We start from the raw sequence: 20,186 nt of genomic DNA, 5'->3' as shown, positions 1-20,186 counted from the left end.
TTCTCTGTATAAATATGAGTACGCACTTCCTATTAAAAACTACATTCATTTATACAAAAATATACATTATCGCATGTAAGTGCGAAGAATCGCAATATAAATGGATCAATCTTAAAGATACTGTCAGTTCTAGTTTAGGTCCTACAACTAGCGCTCGCCCTTCTCGGCGTTCTCTCTCTCTCTATCTCTCGTATCCTCTTCCATATCCGCTAATTAAATTAACCGGTCGCAACGGTACAACCGTTGCGCGACGTACGCACGCACGCACGCACGTACGTACGTACGCATATTGCGTCGACCGATCTGCACCGATGAGCTGTGCACATATCCTCTGCATATGAACGCCGTACGTCGCGCCGACCGGCCGCAATATATTACCGCGCGCGATGTCTCGTGCAATTTACGTATGATTATGCAGATGCGCCCACGTACGGTCCACGCGGCGCGTGAAGGGGTCGGGACAGGAAGAGAAAGGGCCAGAGAGCGGCGAGAAAAGAAAGGAGGGTGTAACTCGTATAGTATTTCGCGAATAAGTCTCTGGATTTTTTTTCTAATTATTTTTCTTACGTCTATATTTTTTTATTACATTTTTCTATAATCAGATTTTTAATTGATGTGATATTTCATAAATAAAGATGTAGATTGTAAATATTAACAAGCATTTTGGCAAAAATAAAAAAATAAAAAGATTGAAAAAATATAATGCATATGATATATATAGCGCGTATAAATAAGATGGTCGCAGAATCGATTTTACGGTTCTCTCGCTCCTTCAGCTTCTCGTTGTCTTGTTGAGAAGCACTTCGCATTGACAGGCAGCCGAAGCAGAGACTCGATCGAGTGACTCGATTAGTCCATTAATCTCGCATTTGCTGTTTATCTTACAGGAGCATCAACAAGTTTTATGCATCAGTTGACACGTTGCCCGCAAAATACGCATACGATTTAGTTGAAAAGCATTTTGGTTTTTAAAGCTGATACTGCAAACTTTTCTCGCTTTGAACTAAGACTTAGAAAAATAGCTTCGTGTGCAATTTAGATCGTTACGAGATTTTCTAGAAAATAATAATTAATGGAAAAAATATTTTTTAAATTATTTTTATACATACGTAAAAACACATTTAAAACACACAAATGATTACTTGATTAATTTATTACAGAAATACGAACTTTGTTTTTGAAATGTGCAATTTATTTTTTCGAGACACAAGCTATAAAATATTCGTTCACGTAATTATATTCGTTTACTTCGGTCTGCGCAAATCGTCAGAAAGTGCAGGTCGACGAACCTGCGAGAGTCACTCTCGCAGGCCGAGCACAGAAACGACATTTCCGGCGGTGCGCGAAAGCAGTTTTTTTTTCTTTTCTTAGGAGAGGACATGTTTACCTGTATAAAACTCGATGGCTAACCAATCGGGTCACGTGTGTCTGCTTAGTAGAGAACCGGCCGTGCGACGACAGTGTAATTGCCTCTTTAAAGTTAAACCGACCTAAAGCATGCTTTTCCGTCTTGGTCGTTCGCGCCTTCTCTAAACGCTCTCGGGACATTCCGCAGACCACAAGGCGGATTTCTCTGTAATTTTTTAAGTACACATGAGTTCTCTCTCTTTGCAGCAAACAGAGGTTTCGCTTACGGAAATTAACGTGATGTAAACAGCATGCGCAAAGCGGAAATTTGTATCATAATTCAATAATTGTCAGATATTAAAAAGTATAACTACTGCCACAATAAGCAACATAAAATTATTCAATTACATATAATACTATGAATTTTTTTATTATTTAATGATTTATTTTTTAAAGAATTTTTGACAATACAATTTTTTCAATTTCAAATAAATATTTTCTATACTTGTATCTATTATTTTCCTGCATTGGAAAATGTGTCTCTTTTTCTAGTCACGCTCTCCCTCAGGATATAACATTTCTCGTTGTAATAGAATAAAATTCAATTTAGAATGAAATTTCAAAGAACTCTTTTTTTATTCATACGTTATCGGTCGCGCGATATAATACGTATCATGCATTTCGCGATAACAGGAAGAGCAGCAGCAGAGGGGAAAATACGAGCGGGCACACAGATAGCGGTCCCCGGTGTGTACAATATGCCGTGTAACCGTGCGGCCCATTAATCCGCGCGTGTCGCATTGATCTATCATTGTCCTGTAACCCACGGGTGATATACACGCATCTGAGGTTGATACATAATAGATCGCAAAGCGCGCGACCCGACACGACGCAAATAGCGGCTACAAACCTGAATATACGAATATATGTATGCGTATATACATACACACATATACATATACACACGCACGCGGCAAATGTTCTCGAATGCATGACGTTCGTGGGTTGCGCCATATACATATGTCGCCGCGATATATAAAAAAATCCAGTAACCCAGTTCTGCCTTTAACCCTATCAGTGAATGATACGTTGCACCCGATTGTGCTATGCACACGAATATGCAGTACCGGGTGCATTGATTTGCGCGAATAAAAAACATTGCCATTTGAATGAAGATATAAAAGCGAAAATATCTTGAGCATTACGCAAAAATATTTGTTTGGGCAATTATTCTGATATACTATAATAGATATGAGTGAAAAAGAAAGTTTTAAAGAAAAATTAAAATTAAATCTTATAATTAGATGAATGCGAGCTTATTTTAAATTTGAATCTCGCTTTATATTATTCTTAAGATAATTTTGATGAAAATCAGATTCACAAGATCATGGTGAAAGTTAAATATATAATTTAGATGTCTGTGTTTTGATAAATTTTTCTCAATTCTTTTCTCCATTTGAAAAAAATTTATTGATTTACTTTGGTAACATACTACTTATTTTTTTATTATAGAGATATACTTTAATGTCTTTTTCTTATATATATTATCTGAATTATTTTGTAAATTTGATTAGCATCAGTAAAACCAGGGTTATTTATATTTATAATATTCTAGCATTGCGCTACCTCTGAAATATTCTTTTGTAACGGAAGATGATTTAGCGATATTTCTTTACATTGAGGTTCTATTGTAAATAACAGAATATATTACTAGCGTGCCGTTCTTATTTTCCTAATATTTAAAATTTATTATATAGTTATCGAGAAACTTTAATAATTTCGAGAATCCCCCCATATAGATTTCAATTTCCAAAGTATAAAGAATATGCTCAAATAATGAGATATCAATAATCCAAATTCGTGTAGATCATCCTTCTCGTTTAACAATAATGATTTTGATTTGCATGGAATGCCTTAATCTGAATTTGTCGTTGAAAAATTAAATTACGATCAATCCACGTTGTTATCCAATTTAATTCGGTCTAAAGATCGACGTATCCGCAAATTGATTTGTGTACTTTGTAGACGGCGTTATTTATATCGCGATATATACTCTGCAATCTCAAACAGCCGCTGCAACAGGCGGCAATTTGATGTCGCGACTCAGGTGTGAACTTCATTTCGATAAAATTATTTTATCGACTTCGCTACGCACAGACGCGCATAAGCGACAAGTCGTGCGATCTCGCTTCTCTCCACAATTTCTATTCTATGCATTTCTCCGCCACTTTACCGTGCATAAAGTGACTATCGGACGCATGTGTATATGCGTGGTTATCCCGCTCGCAGAAACTAGCGGTTTGCGGCGTCGCGACCAGTTCTTGAATGAGGCTGCGAGTGGACTTAGGCACCGTTTGGAAAACCTGAATCCTGTATCGCATACATGCACGAGTTTTATTTCGAATCGAAGGTGTATATTATTGATACACGCGCACATTTTTGTCTTAAAATTGTTTTATTTTATTAAGAACGTATTCGTATATAAAAATAATTAAAAACACGAATTTTGTGTACTCAAATTTTATGCCTTATAAAATTTTATGTCTTTTATTTAAAAATAACCTAGATAATTTCATTATACATATAATAAATTTATTATATATATATAAAATAATCTTTTACGCCTTACTTGTACATTAGTGAAGAACGAACTTGGTGAATGTCGAGATCATAAAAGAATTTGCAACACAAAAAAGGCGTTACAGAATATTCGGATTTCAAAGATCTCAGCCTTTGCACAGCACAAAATCCTCTAAGCAAATAGGCAAATATCGAGAGGACAGACGCATTGCGTTGAAAGCTTCTTACTAGCTCATTATGCGGAACGCAAGGATGCATTATACAAATGTATTCCTCGATGCGTTCGAGGTAGACTTTTCTCCGGCGGAAATTTAAATGAGAATAATTTAACACAGCGCTAGAAATTTATCTTACAAAGTGACTTCCGAGTTTCACGAGGAGTTTGACGCATTCACATTGTACCGTCACTATATATACATATATATATATATATATATATATATATATACTTTTGCTGCTATCATCTACGACATTTTTTTGGATAAACTTAGCAGCTTAATATTCATCGCGATTATTCCGCAGTGATTTTAATTACTTTATTTAATTAATCCACCAGCGAAATTGACGAATGTCGAAATTTGCCAAAGAGCTTTTGAATCAGAGAGAATATGAAAGAGAGGAGGGAAAGAGAAAGAGAGAAAAAGGATAAAGCTCGTTGGTGCTTTTCGAACTCGGGAGGTCTAAACCGCGCCCTTGGTTTTAATGGCAAGCGAACTTTCCTACTCTCCGAGTTTGAAGTTCCAGGTAACTCGATTAATGGATACTCGGTTTGCCCGGGATTACTCGCGGCCGTGTAATTGAGTCTAATTCACACCGTGGCGCACCCGTGACTAATGATAAGGCAAGCATACCTGAAATTTAGTTTGTCGGACTCGGACGGCTTTTCCTTTTTCTTTCTTCTTTTTTTTCCTGCCCCTCCATCCCTTTTTCGTTTCATCCCTCGTTAATCCCGTAAACCCCGCGTTGCTCTCGCGCGCGTTGTGATTAAGTGGCGATTTAAACTTCGTAATGTATTTAAAATAGTTTCCGTCGCGCGCGCGTACGCGCCAGGTATCGGCTGAATTTTCGCGAAGCAATTCGCTTCTCCGCTGACGACGATCGCGATCGACGTGTGACCAGTTACGGGATAATTGGCGGTGTGCATGGCGAAAGGGAAGGACGTTAACATTTTTTTCCATCTCCCTCGTGTTCACGAAATTCACGAAAAAATATATAGCTGTTCTTTTTCTCTACGATCGATCGAAATGACTTTCATGTGACAAGCAGAAAATTGGCAATTCGGGGCTTATTTATGCGAGATAAATTGTTACACCTGTTTTCTAAATGCTGAATTTAATAAACGAAATTAATTCGTTTCGGAGACGATTTATAATCATCTTTAATATGCTGACATAAAACACGTATATGCGAATATATGTTTGTCAATATATTATATATTCTCTCTCTTTCTAATTTATTCGTGTAAAATATTAAGATTGATGTCGTTATCATTATGCTTCATTGACAAATTATATGTTGTCATATAAAAAATAATAATTGACGAGGAGAATATACGGTCTCTCTGACTAAGACTAAACTATTAACAAGATGAACTTAATAATCACGTTAAATTAACGATGTTCTACGTAGATGTAATTTCGAAACACGCGAATATCACAATCGCGAAGATAATATCGTTTTTCACCTGAAATATAGATACGAATATTATTCACCATTTTTACACGCCGCTTCTCGAAATACGTGTATATATATATAGTCACCTCAAACATTATACTTTCTGCGGTCGACGTTACTGAATATCTTCCGCGCTCTTCAAACTATCGCAAGTATTGTGCGACGAAAGTACGTTAGAAGTCTAAAATTACCCAGCCATTCTGCGGGATCTATTACTGTGTCGTAAACCTTCCATTATATTACGTGCCGCAAATACGATTTTTCGCGACGTCGCGCGCAGTCAAAAATGTGGGACGCGCTTAATAAATCGCGATATGTCAAAACAGTCTGGCGCTCTCAAACTTGAAAGCCCTAGTCGATATTTATACAAGACGAAATGAATTTACAAATATATATGTTACTCGAGTTATAAGTGTCAAGAATAATTTTCTCGTATACGTATATTGAAAGCATATATCAGTTTGAAAATTTCCAAAAGCAACACATACGGAACAATGCAGTCGCGTCGTGCAACCGGATGTCGCGTATTAAGACGAATTAGCGTCATTTATTTAGAGGGAAAAACCAGAAGGATAATATCCAGTCGCGTACGATATAACGAGTAGTGGTAATAATAAGGCCCGGTCTGAATCCAGTCCTTAGACAACTTCCCGCGGGCAAATTCTTCGTCTATCGACCCATCTAAGGGCTACCTTTAAACTTTCGCGATCTCAGCCGAACCTTGTAATCATGCGTATATTCCTTCAATTATCATATGCCTGTGTGATCTCCAATTCGTCGGTATAGTATTGTCTACGAACATGCCACCAGTTAATTTTGCAAAGTCGAATTTATTTTATTTGTTTTTTGTTTCAATTTTTCAAGCTCCCTTTTTAATAGACAATATTTTGTTGTATCTTTTTCTGGAAGCATAAAATAGCAGCAGTTAGATATATAATTATTTATTTGTTCGTATACAATTAGATCCAGAAAAAGATATGCAGATATATAATACATGATAATCCGGTAAGCATTTTACAAGACTCGCAAGATCCAACAACATTACATACGCAAACATCTAATATAAATTGCGAGACTTTACGAAACATCCCAATTAATGAGCTCGTTAAGAACGGCGCGTTATTAATTTCGAGCGAGTCGGCTCACAAAGACAACAGAAATTCCCGCGGCGCGATCGTGCTCGACAATAATTTCTCACGGAATTGCGGGGATCGCCGTTTCTGCGTATGCATTATACCTGTACATATACGGCCCACGCAGTACTCTTTTGCCACCCGATATATATACGAGCTATTGTCTCGGAAAGTCTCGTTATATGATGTTGAAATTACGGGCGGATCCGTGCGGCGCACGATGCAGCTTGCATAGGCCAAGGTGTATTATTTGCTAATATTCTTGAACGAACGAGCGAACGATTCTCATCGCCGCTGCTGGATTATCAGCTCGCAATTAAAAATGAAACATGGAAAATCGCGAACAACGCGCCATATCCATTCGCAACGTCCGCAAAATTCTCGTTACTTAGTTAGTGCATTTTCGACTCGGCTCGCACGTAAGTTAATTACCAGTGCAACAATCCTGCCAGGAAATTATCCTGTCATCATAAATTATGGTAGAGCGTAGATAAAGTTCGCATGCAAAGTAAATGGCGCAGGATGCGGTAAAAATGCGGGAGGAAGCAATTCGCAAATTGCGACTTGCAAAAGCACGCGCTCGTCTCTCTTATTCAATTTCATTTCTCGCGTTTGATGCATTTTTGTGCAACTTTTGTACTAACGCGTTTATTTTTTTCTTTACATGAAAATGAACGAAATGTTTTAAACATTTGATTTTCCGATGACTTTTTCACTCCGCGTTACGATGAAAAAAAATAAAATAAAACTGCGACGCGAGTGTTCAATGATAGCCCGATAACTGTTTAACATGTACGTGTTGTAGTCAGAAATTGGTCGCCACGCGCGTGCAATAGCGCGCGAATAACAATTGCAGATGTCGTGTGATTCACGCGTCATTAACGGCTGCGACGCGACAATGCAACGCACAATTGTCCGCAAATAGATATCGGCGTGCTGTATCTAAAATTGTATATATTAACGTACGCGCGAAAAAGCTACATGTAGTTATAACGCATTATCTGATAAACTTTGATCAAGATAAAACGCGAATCGAATTTTGAATATGTTTACATATTTTGTTGTTTACCTGAATATTTGTATCACACAATAATTTCAATTTCAAATACCTATCCGGATTAGAAATTCTTGGAATTTTTCTGTATTTGTTTTATACAAATCAAATAGGTAAACTAAATAAATAAAAAAATGAATAAAAAATAAATTGATAAGAAATAATAAAAAGACAAAGAAAATAGTCTTTATTACATTCTCGGGCTCTATTTAATCCGATTAATTACAAGATTAGAGCTTTGCAAAGAGAGATGAGTGAATATACTTACTTAATCAAAGATGCATTTTAAATAAGAAATTTTGATGAGAAGAGATTCTTTTAAAATTATCAGTTTATTAATTAATCTCAATTATTGCGTTTCAAATAAACATAAAATTATAACTATCTCCGACAGTCTGGTATAGAAAAACTAAATTATCAAATTACATTGTATTCATAAACTATAATATTTTATATTAAATAATCTGAATATTTGAAACACTTCCACCGATCTTCATCGATGCACACAAGTGAAATATGAAACGTAATGAGACTTCGCAGTCGATTCATTGAAGATAATGCGTTATACACCGTGGCACTATGGCGAAGCGGTGCATTACCGGCATTTCTATACGGAGAGAAAGGTAACGCCGTCGACATAAATCTTGGAGCAAAGCATACGCATAAGCATGTATCCGCGCGCATAATCGTGGCGCGCACAAGAAAGCACTCTCCACGCCTTTCTTCCTCGGGTTCTCTCTTTCTGTCTCTAACGATCGCCGACGTCGACCGCGTGTCATGCGGTGTATTATTATAGCAGCGTTGTGTTGAGCATATCCGCTTGGGATATTCCATAAACAATATTCAACTTTAAGCGGTCGGGACGCAAGGTAGTAAAGCCCGTGAAATTGATTTTATCATCCGGTGGCGTTTTAACTGATCATTTATAGGAGAATATAGACGGTAAGAATATAGAGATATATGCAAAAGCTACACGCGATATTATCAGATGCCCAGTATTTGATTTTTATCATCCTGTTCAAATACAAATATCCACTTCAATTGAAAGAGATCCACTTTATTTAAAAGAGAAATCAAATTTTGCCATTTATTTATAAGTTTCAACGTTAATTTTGGAAAATCTTTAAATAATAAATTCGAAATGTCGATATATCTTTGCGAAAAAGAATAAACTTTAAGTAGTATGCAAACAGAGAATCCAGTACTTGGAAGAAAATACAGGGAGTACATGATACATCCTCTTTCTCTCTCTCTCTCTCTTTATATATATATATATATATATATATTCAGAGTTAAGACATTGCAAGCTGAACGTAGAAGTTGGCGAATCCCTTTGCGTCGGCAGATAGTACCATGTTGTACTTGAAATCCGAAGTTTCGGGATGCTAGCTGCATCTGTTCGTGCAGTTTCTGCTAGTCGGAATATTCGCGTGACAGAATTTAACGTCGCGAGCGATGCTTGTTGCTGTTTATCTTTCCGGAGTAAAATTGCGTTAAATCGAGAATATAGTATATATATTTCGTTCGCGTCTCATCAGCGTTTCTTTACGGATAGAATTAATTTCTCATTAATTAACGAGCGTGTTAACTGTGAGAGACTTTGCTCAAGAAGATACAAATCGTTCCTCGATTAATGTGAAATATGAGTATGCAGTGGAAAAATCATGATACGTTGTAAATCGCAATTACGATAGTAATATGATACTGAGAAAATATTTTTTTGATTAAACATGAAGCAAATGAAACCGCGATATACATTTATAAAGATAAATAATTTATCACGGACATAATAATATTGCAGTTTAATCTAATTAAACAAACTTTGAATATTAAACATATTTTTTTATCTTAATGTGTATTATCTAATAATTAATTCTCGTTATTTTTTAAATACTTAAAAAATTCCAGAAAGAGAGAAGTATAATTTATTAACTGCAATAAAATTTCTTTAAAATTTTAATAAGATTATATAACGTTATATAACAATTATCAATATAAATATTCAAGAAAGCATTGAAATAAAGAATTGTTGAAAACAAAAAGAATTAAGAAATGTTGTAACGCTAACCTGAGCAATTAACAAAGATGGATACCGCTGATATTCCACGAGCGAATCCTTGGTAAGTCGCTACCTTGAGCAAACTCGGAATTGCAATCGACCGAATCGCACGAGGAAGGGATTAAGTAAGATAGGGTCAATAAAGCGTCTCGTTAATACCGAGAAAACACGTACGTCCCGACGACTTTGACAGTAATAACTGATGTAAACGAGCATTTCTCGCGATGACGACGGCGACAGTTTAACGACAGGGGCACCGAAGGGACAGACGAGGTGCACTTGCTGAGTTATCGTCCGCCCTAATTACCTCATTTAATTACCGCGACGGAATTATTGGGCTGCTGTGGCATCGCGTCTTCGAAAACGATCATGACACCCGTTATATTCGCCGATATCGAGCCGGCGCGGCGATGAACGACCGCGTCGACGATCGATCGATCAATTTACGATTTCTCCGCCTTTCCCTGCCCTTTTCTTACACGAGGTCTCTCGTCTTCCTCCTCGGGCGCTTTAGGTAAGATCGCTATCACGCTATTGTCTAAATAATGACGATCCGTAAGAACGAACGCAGTTGTGTCGACGTGTATGTCACGATCGGCGATTTAACATCGTTCGTCGGACATTGAAAGATGAACGCCTGCTCAAAGTGACGGCGATATCGACGGGTTATATCTGGCCACATCTGACGCAACTATAGTAAGATTTGCTTCGCTATTTTCAACCCTTAATTATACCATTATAGTTACATGTGGCTAACGTAATTATGATACGATTTAAATTCATTAAATAATTATAAGTGTTATTAACAGGCGCGATCGAGTCTTCTGAAAGTGTCAATTATATTTTTTTTATTATTCGCTGTTGTCACGAACAAAATAGACACATATAAAATCGTGATTAACTATTCAAATATTCGTACATTTATTTTTTATTTAGTTATCAATGATATTGATTATAATATATATATATATATATATATATATATATATATATGGGAATAATAATACTATATAAAAAATAGTACTTTATAAAATATTATATATAGGATTGAATTTATACAACTCATGCTGCAACCGGTATATAAAATCATTCTTAATCTTCGACGTGAAGCAAGATGAAGACGCGATGTGCTCGCATATAAATCTATTGTATTGAAATAATACATAGTCGAGCGAATAAATAAAGGCGGACCGTTGGCAGGCGGCAGTAACAGGAACTTGAGCATTTATTCCGTCGGCATGTGGCGGACGTGTGGCGTTTATCGCGTCGCATTAAAGATCAATCGTTCGATAGAGAGGTGGCTTCTTCGAGAAAGGATAAAAGTGCAGAGACGTGCGCGCTCCACTTAGAATGCAAAGTAACGCGCCGCACGTTCGTTAATGGACGCGGTGCTTCACTGAATTCACGGCCGAATTAATTTCGATCGGGGAATCAAAAATCGCCGCCGATCGAACTCTTCCCTCCTTTTTTTTCGCGGCGCGATCATCAATTTTCGCTCGCCGAAGGCGCGGCCTGCGAATGCAGATGCGCGCGAAATATACCCGCTGTATGCAGAAGGTGCAGCGAACACTCGGAGGCGATGGTGAGTCACGCAGTGTGACATTTGACCCCCACCAATGCGTCCTCGGTCGTCGCCGCGTGGTGCATCCAGGGATTCTCATACGAACCGAGGCATGCGATATTATTAAGTTGATCGTCCTTTCTTGCGATCGCGTATTTTTCGAACAATTTCCAGACGATTTTATCGCGAAGATGCCGAGTCACTGATAATTTATAATTTACAATCGATTAGGTACGATAAAGGACTTTATCACAAAACTAAGCTTTCGAGCTGCGACGATGGCAAGACTTTATCATTCTAACATTTTTTTAAGTAGATTTTAATGCACCGGAATTATAAAATTGAATTTTAAATGAGTACGATGAATTTACTCGACAAAACGATGAATATATTCATATAGTTTTAGCTAATTTAGATTTGTCTATATCTTGCGGTATATATTGAACTCGATTTCATCCGTAGATAGAACGTCAGACAGCGACTAAAAATACGGCGCATGAAAGGACAGACGGTTCAATCAGACCGTCATGGTAGCTGTCAACTTCCGTTAACTGTTCCCATCCGTTCTTTCTCTCTTTCTCTCTCGGGTCTCTTACGACTTTTCATTGCTTCTACTGGAAGACATGAGACTTAACGACCTCGCGCGTTGGCCGACTGCCAAGAACAAACCAGAACCTCAGAATCATGCCTTTCCCCTACGGTCTCCATTACTAACCGATAGCTTTCTTCATTTATCTTATCTATGATTTTATGCACGGATAATCAATAAAGACCCGCTACACATTAGAACATTATCGAAGCTCGTACAGCACGATGCTTCTTTTGAAAAATGGGCTAATGCAACGTAGCTCCGTCTACATTTATATATATTTATCTAAATTGGTCAAATCGATTATAGCCATTTTTTATATAATATAATGTCAAAGAAGATTAGCTGACTGAAAATATTAAAAGTAAATACTGAAATCAATACGTGAGAATACGTCATGTCAAATCATACCTATACTGATCAGAATGAAAGAGAGAGATATTTCGCGTGATAATCATCGCGCGAGCTCCGAATTACATTTGTGTGATGGAATCCTCTGAAATCATTCTCTTTTCCGGTTACATCGAGAGGATCAAGAGTTCGTTATTGTATTGTGGATATACATACCTATTACGCAATCGTATCGGGCGCCTCGAACACGCGCGTGTCTTACCGTACCAACTAAACAATCGAGCAACCTACCTACATATCTATCTAGCTGAAGGATCATAAATGGAGAAACGAGAGAAGAGGCGGGCTTCCGAAGCCTCGAGACCATTTCCACGAAGAGGATTCTAATTACGGCCGTGGATGATACCCCGTTTTCCCTGCGTTCATCTTTTCTCTCATCTCTTCCCTCTTCTCGTTCGAGCCCTACCTACCCGTAAAATCGTATCGAGAACCGAATCTCCCGGATCTCTTCCTCCTTTTTTCTCCATCCATCTATCTATCTATATGTCCCTTCTCTTCCACCTTCTTTCGACACGAGCTCGTTGGATGGATTGAGCTTTGGTCGATTTTTTTCTTTTTCATCCTCCCACGACGCACGCTAGGCGGCGGCGACCTCGCTAGAAAATCTAATTTCGCGTCTGCTTTCCTTCCGCTTCCAACGATTTTTCTTTGTTTTGCATGTCGCGCGGTCAGTCGATACGGGAAAGACCGATAGACGGGGACTCTGAAATTCACCATAGGATGAAAAGATTCAACGCCGCTAGTACGAGCGTATCAAAACTCGAGGGTGCTAAGATAATTGTACGAAGCAGCTAATCACATTGATGAACAAAATTTATGCACCGATTCTTCCTGATAAAGGAAATTCAAAATTTTTATAATTAAAACACTGGTGCTAAATTTATGCGACATTTTTACATATAGGAATATTTTATTGAAAACACTTAAAAATATTTCAATTATGCAAGTTATTTATTTTAATCGTTTCAATATTTTTTAATTTTCCTGTTTGTCAAATTAATCTTTGTGCGTCAGGATCTCTCTCCCTCTATCATTTTCAACTGCTCAGTTATGCGTGTAGAGTTAATGATACTTGGTTTTGGTCATCAATCAGCGTTGTAAAAATGAAAATCTTTGTTCGTCCGGTTGATTAATTCTTTAAATTACCGAGAGAACCGGCTCGTTTACGCGTGTCTACCTCGGATAATCCGCGGTAAGGCACTCGGACCGCAAGATGAGGATGTAGGGCGAAGCATGGACAAGAATGGGGAGAAGGCATACAGCTACATGGCTAGGAGATTTATTCGCGAGTTTATCCCGTCGCCACCGAGTGGATGCGAGATGAGCGCGTAGAAAGATAAAGCAAGAGACAGAGAAAGATGGAAGGAGAGAAATACATGGTAAGGAAGACGGGGGTGTTTGTGGGTTGAACGTCCTCGGCATCGAATATAAATAGCGTCCCGACGTCCGTCCACCTCTTTCTCTTCGTCTTCTTCCGCGACTCTTCTTCGTCTCTTGCTTACTTGACCCGACTGGTCAAATCTTATTCGCGCGCAACGTTGACACTTAAAAAATCCGCTGATTTTCCAGTCTGTTTATTTCTGCTCTATATATTTCAATATTCAAATACATAGATTCTGTAGCGATCAGGGTGGGAACGCTATATTGAAAATAATGTTTACAAATTTTGTTACTTGTTATGCACGATTATATTTATTCTACCACATGCACATGTGAGAAAAATATAGAGTGCAAAATTTTACATCTATTCATGATTCAACGTCCGTGTAAACAGTACACGCAATGAGTTTGTATTTCTCTCGTATAGTATCCTAAATATTAATGATTGATAAAAGTATAATACGGGGAAAATAGCGAAGCGTTGCTCTCTCCCTCTCTTTTACGATTATCCGTACTACTTCGTCCGGGGTTGAGGAATACCTGAATCCGGGAGCTTTCGCGCAGGTTGCACGCTGATGAACTTTCCGAGTGGGCGACTTAAGCCGCGCCAAGCCGAGGCACCGAGTCGGCGAATTATCGTCGCGAAAGCAGAAGCAACTTGTCTGGTATGCCAAAATCGATAAAGCGCATCCACCTGCTCTCTCGCTCGCCGTCGCTGCTGCCGGCTGATCCACCTCGGAAATTCGTTCAACGAGCAGCAAGACGCGATTTATTAAGGTTTTATTAGGATTTTAAAATTCGGAGAAAACGTCGCGGAGAGAAAACGAATTTCGCGTTGTCGTCACCGCAGTTGTCGTCCGCAGATAGATATGCCTCGGCTCTCTCTCTGCATTCGTTTATTTATTTATTTATTTATTGTCGGAAGGGCACATTCTAAAACGCGAAGAATAAACGTCGAATCGACATGTCACGGTGATGATAAACGCGACGATCGTCTGGCACGAAAAGTCGCGTGTGTCTATCCAGGAGATCACGAACTGGGTTAACCGGTTCCTCGCTATATATAATGACGCTCCGGATAATCAGAATTAAACCTAGAATTAGCATCCAACCGGTTGAACGCGGTGGAAGTTGCCGCCGATGAGAAACGCGCGGATGTTCGCGAATATCTCAGTTCCATTTTTCATTCAATTTGCTTGTCGAGCGACGTTAATTTTGTCAGATCGCAAGAGTATTAGCGGGGTATCTCCAGGGTGCAGGAAAAGGATGTCTCGGGAGCTCTAATCTTAGTTTTTGAAAACTATTCAAAGAATTCGCTGTCATAATTTTTTCTCCTAGGAAAAATTTCTCTCGAAGGACAATTATTTTTAAAATATTCGGTATTATAAATATCTCACTCTTAGAATAACTAAAATCTCGAATTAAAATTTCTCCTAAAAAATTAATCTGTCACGTAAATGGATTACAAAAATGAGCAAAATTATCATTATTAGATTTTTTTAGATTTCTACAAGATTTTTATAAATTCCTTAAATCTCTTCCGTTTATTTTTTCTTCTAGGAAAAATTTCTTTGAAAGGGTAATTATTTTAAAAAAATATTTGTGATATAAATTTATCTCTTTTAGAGTATAATTAAAATCTCGAATTAAAATTCCCCCAAAAAATAAGTTTGTCATATAAATAGATCACAAAAAGTAGCAAAGATTATTAACGCCTCGATATTATTTATTCAATAATAAATTTCAAAATCAAACTTTTAAAATACAAAAACTATTATTATTATTTATCTAGAAATTCTTTAGATTTTTTCGAGATTTTTATAAACTCCTTAAATTCCTCTTTCGATTATTTTTTTATCCTTTATCTTGTAATTATTGTCTTGACATTAATTTTTAATGAGACAATAGCTGCTTATCTTAATCTATCTGAACGGTCGAACGAGCAGCCGATAGGTTCGAGACGCTCGACACGTGTAATGGCTATCCTTGAGATTCTATCGCAGAAATGAATCTACCGCGATAAGCTAATGGGAATTAAAAGGAGATAAAATCGCTCTGCTCCATGGGAGGAGGCGAACCGATCAGCTTCTTTCGACGTTACAGGGCGGCGACAGATCAAACGTGTCGAAGCCGGTCGCTCCACATCCAAACGCGGAGAATTTCTTATCGATGAGTTTCGATGGGCGGTGAATAAGGAGTTACCTCAAGTACAAGGGCTAATTGAATCGGGCCGATGATCGAGCTCGGTGTTTGACGAGCACGTTCAGATACTGCACTATTCGAGTTCTTGAGTCAAGAAGATAGAGCCGGCACCTTGACCTCGAGCCTCTCGTTTTCTCCTCTTTTCTGCTCCTTTTTTTATAAAACCGTACGCCAGAGGGCAAATTAAAGAACCCGAGAATATCTCTCTCTTACGTTTCGGAAGAGAGCAATAGCGCAATTATCGTGATATGGTTCATGGAATAAATCTGCGAGACGATTATGACCTTTGAGTCTCGAAACTCGTCGGGTTTCTGTCGTTTTATCGATAAAATTCGCGAAGAAACAGAAAAATAGAGCTCACTGCAACTTCTTTTTTCCTTTTCTCTCTTGTTACTACTGAATAGGATCAACATGGGAGAAGACGAAGAGACTTCGTCTATCTCGTCTGCTTTTTTTTTTATCTATTTTCTCCCTTGCTTTCGAAGATATATCTATGAAATAGAAGAAAGACATAGTATTGCTCCTTTTTTCTCCAGTCCAGTCTCTCTCTCTCTGCACTCGTCTGCTTTTCCCTATATCTTTTTCATTTGTCTCCACCTCGATCACCGGTAAACACAACAAACCGAGTCTTAATTGATACGAACGATTGCTTTAAATCTTATACAGCACCTATACATTTATAAAATACACAAAAAAAGGATACATATATATCCACATGTACATAGACGACCAACACCCTCGGTCGGTCTTGGAGGGTTAAAGGGAAGTGGCATCAGCTCGCGCGGGTGAATCGCTGATCCGTCGACTAATTGACGGATCATTATCGAAATCCAGACGAGAGACGGGACGACATTGTCGGGTCTACGGAATTGCCCCCGGTAGATTGCACGTACATCGTTCGAGGCGACGGTGTGCGACTATATATATATATATATATATATATATATTCGTGAGATCGGCAGTATACGCGAAGGGATGGCGGTGCAAGAAAGAGACAGGGTTGGCGACATGGTGGTGGTGCTGGCACGGAGAGGGGTCGAACGAAGGGAGGATGGAAGTGGGATATGAGGGAGCTGCCGGTTCAGCTGCATTAATTAAACTAGCGGAGGACAATGAGCCTGTCTGCCGGCTCGCTTGCCTCGCCGTGTAATTCACGCCTCTCACGGGAGAGAAGAGGAGAGGCGCCCTTCGACTTTGCTTTCCAGTTTGAACCTTCCTACGACCCTTAATTACCTACGCCTTTTCGTTCTTCTCTCTCTCTCTCCTTTCTTCTTTCTCTATTTATTTATCTAATTCGCCTCGTGGCTGTTTCCTTCGTAACGCGAATTTTTGCTTCACTGCCCGCGACCCGGTCAAGATTCACCGGAATATCTCTGCCGTTTTATTGAATTTGTATAACATCTCGTTTCGCGCACGTGAATACTTCCAATTGTAAAAGAATCGTGAAAATTTGTATTATTAGTAGGTAGGTGATCTCGCTCTCTCTTTCTCTCGATAAATATTATGCTAAAAAGTTAAAAGATAAGTTTTAAATTATATTTTATACATATTAAATATTAATATTCATTTTCATAAAGTAGATTCTATATAAAGTATAATTTCAATGTTTTAATTAATAATCTTGTCACATATATTTCACTAGAAAACACACGATTCAAGCTTTAATAAAAAGATTACGCGTAAATAAATTATCAGATTAATTAAGTAAGAATAAAGACATCTTTCATGATTCATTATTAAAGTCAATTATTATATAATTGTAATTCTCACAGTTTTAAAAGCTCATAAAGCATTTTTCAAATTTTGTCTCGAATATTTTTCACTTTTTTTATATTTCTTACAATATCGAATATTTTTCTGCACCAGATAAATGATATCTTCTATGATTATTTTACTCGTGATATCTGCGAATTATTAAATGCAAATTAAAAAAAAAATAATAATTGACTTTATTTTAATCTCAACACACAAATAATAATAATAATAAGAGTACGATAGAGATATATATATATATATATCGCGAATATTGCAACGCGAATAAGACGTCTGCTGCAACGCAGTGAAGAGTCAAGGCGATCGATTACAAATTGAAGACGCTAATTTATACACGGTTCGGCGCTCAGGCCTCCGCCTTGACACCTATCGTCGCCCCTATAGTCATTGCTACCGCTATAGTCGTCGCCGTCACTCGGGTGTGTTGCTTATTAACTCGCTCAAGTTTGCCAACCGAGCTACAACGGCTAACAAGGTGAACAATGTTTGGCAATTATCTCGGTTAAATGATCCTCCTGAGATGCGGCTGCGGCATCCTCCTAGCTACGTTGCCTAAAACATCCACGCATCCAATGTACGTAGTATACATACATTGTTATAGGGTTTCCGATTCGAATCAACTTCCTTGAAACAACATACGTGCAGGAACACGAGGTATAACAAGTAGATGCTATGCTAATATACGATCGTATTTGTCGAGATTAATAGCGGTCTTTAAAGTTTAAATTATACGATTAAGATCGTCTCTGAAAATATGCGTATATGGAATGCACATTAACATATACAAAATATTATTTATTAGGTAAAATCATATATTAAAATATTTTCAGCTTTATTTGATACGAGAGAAACAGATTTTACCTTAACATAAATTTTCATTATTTATTCAAAGATTTTGCTTCGATAAAATCTGAAATACCATATCTTGAACAAATCTTTAAGATCTTTCATTTAAATATTCGAGCTTTAAATTTTACTCATCTAGGGCATTCTTATTTTTCTGTATCATTATGCACGTTTTGCATTATTCTCGCAACAAAAGAGAGAATGAGTTCGCTCACCCTCGAGTCAACTGTTGCAGAAAATCAGCGCTCGCGTTCATCGAAGCGCGAACCTTATATAGATTTTTACCGCGTCTCGAAGTAACCTACCTACCTGGAGTTAACTATTCCTTAGCGTGACCGGCAGAAACGTTACCTTACATAAGAAATTACGGTAATAATCGTAGCGTAAATAGCGATCGCGCTTGCGTATCGCGTTAATCGCGCAACACTCCGATTTTGCCGCTCACTCTCCAATTTATGAAAGTATAAGAAAACGACTCGGCTCCAAGTTTTTGGGACGCGCTAATAGAAGAATTAATATAATTTGATATAAAAATTCAGATTTCTCGATGGTACACAAATCAGATTAAAAGCGACAATAAAAATTTTTAATCGAAATAGTTATTTATAAATATTATTTTCGCGTATATGTAAATATCCGCGGAAGCAAAAAAACATCTGTCACAACGATAGAAAGTCGAAGGACAAAAAAAGCGTACGTTTTCTCGCACCTACGATAAAATCTCGTATACGCAATTATATATACCGGGCTGTGAATCTCGTAGAAGAAAACGACAAACGAGACTGATTATCCGAGTTGTTTACGTCATTTAATTCCTCTCCTCTTCGCCGCGCACGATTTCTGACCGACGGTGCCGACGCGTTTCCTGTTTTCTTCGCGAGTGTATCGCCGGCGCGTAATATTGCAGCCGCGTAATTACGCGAATTATGCCGCGTATCGACTTTTATATCGCCAGACAGCGCGCCTCTCCTTCTCCCATCCAGCACCCGCTCGCGTTCTTATTCGAGAGACGCAGCCACGAAACGGCGATCTTATGCAAATCGATTAACGGTGCATCCACGCGCTGTATTCTGCCTTCTTCTCGATGTACAAGGTTGATATTGCCTGATAAATATTCACCAAGCCTCTCTCTTTCTCTCTCCGATGATTTCTCCGTCCTTTTCTCTTACACAACTAATTCCTTCCATCGGCTCGTCTCTCTCTCTTTATATACCGTCTCTCTTCGGCGGACACATCGTTGCTCGGGGCTCGTTAATATAATGAACTTCTTAATAAGACGGAATTCTGTTCGTCCGTCGCTCCGGCAATATTCACAGCTGTTTGACGATTTTCTTTGCGTCTTTTAAAATACTGCTACTGCTTAATGAAATCAAAATACCGCGATGATTAGCTTCCGAAATCTGCAGTGGATAATTGTCAAGGAGAATCTTCAAATAGCGGACGTAACATTTTTTTGTGCATCAAAAAAGAGCAAACAGTTTATAGGAATACAATCTTGCTCCGTCTATTCGTACACATTTCTTGTATAATTAAAATTAATATATTTCAGTACTGTCTAATAAATATCATTTATTAGA

At 38.0% G+C, this 20,186-nt stretch overlaps 1 protein-coding gene and 1 long non-coding RNA gene across 10 annotated transcripts in view; one reads left to right on the top strand and one right to left on the bottom strand.

Annotated features, from left to right (window-relative positions):
• LOC114931260 (uncharacterized) overlaps positions 1-20,186 on the bottom strand; it is a 114,224-nt gene that overhangs the window by 41,111 nt on the left and 52,927 nt on the right. The window contains exons 3-4 of one of the 2 annotated variants that reach the window (XR_003819639.2): positions 1,388-1,573; positions 599-1,055 (exon numbers count right to left, since the gene is read on the bottom strand). The exons of the other annotated variant lie outside the window; for it this stretch is intronic. This is a non-coding gene — a long non-coding RNA (uncharacterized LOC114931260). Of the gene's footprint in view, positions 1-598; positions 1,056-1,387; positions 1,574-20,186 lie in introns of those variants that run through there. 2 annotated transcript variants of the gene reach the window in all.
• scalloped (TEA domain transcription factor 1 homolog scalloped) overlaps positions 1-20,186 on the top strand; it is a 162,505-nt gene that overhangs the window by 90,037 nt on the left and 52,282 nt on the right. The window lies entirely within an intron of this gene.

The sequence above is a fragment of the Nylanderia fulva genome, unplaced genomic scaffold (assembly GCF_048542155.1).
Source record: "Nylanderia fulva isolate GAGA-0341 unplaced genomic scaffold, ASM4854215v1 Scaffold19, whole genome shotgun sequence".
NCBI lineage: Eukaryota > Metazoa > Arthropoda > Insecta > Hymenoptera > Formicidae > Nylanderia > Nylanderia fulva.
The sequence above is the reverse complement of the archived record's forward strand: the minus strand, read 5'-3'. Positions and strand labels throughout refer to the sequence as shown.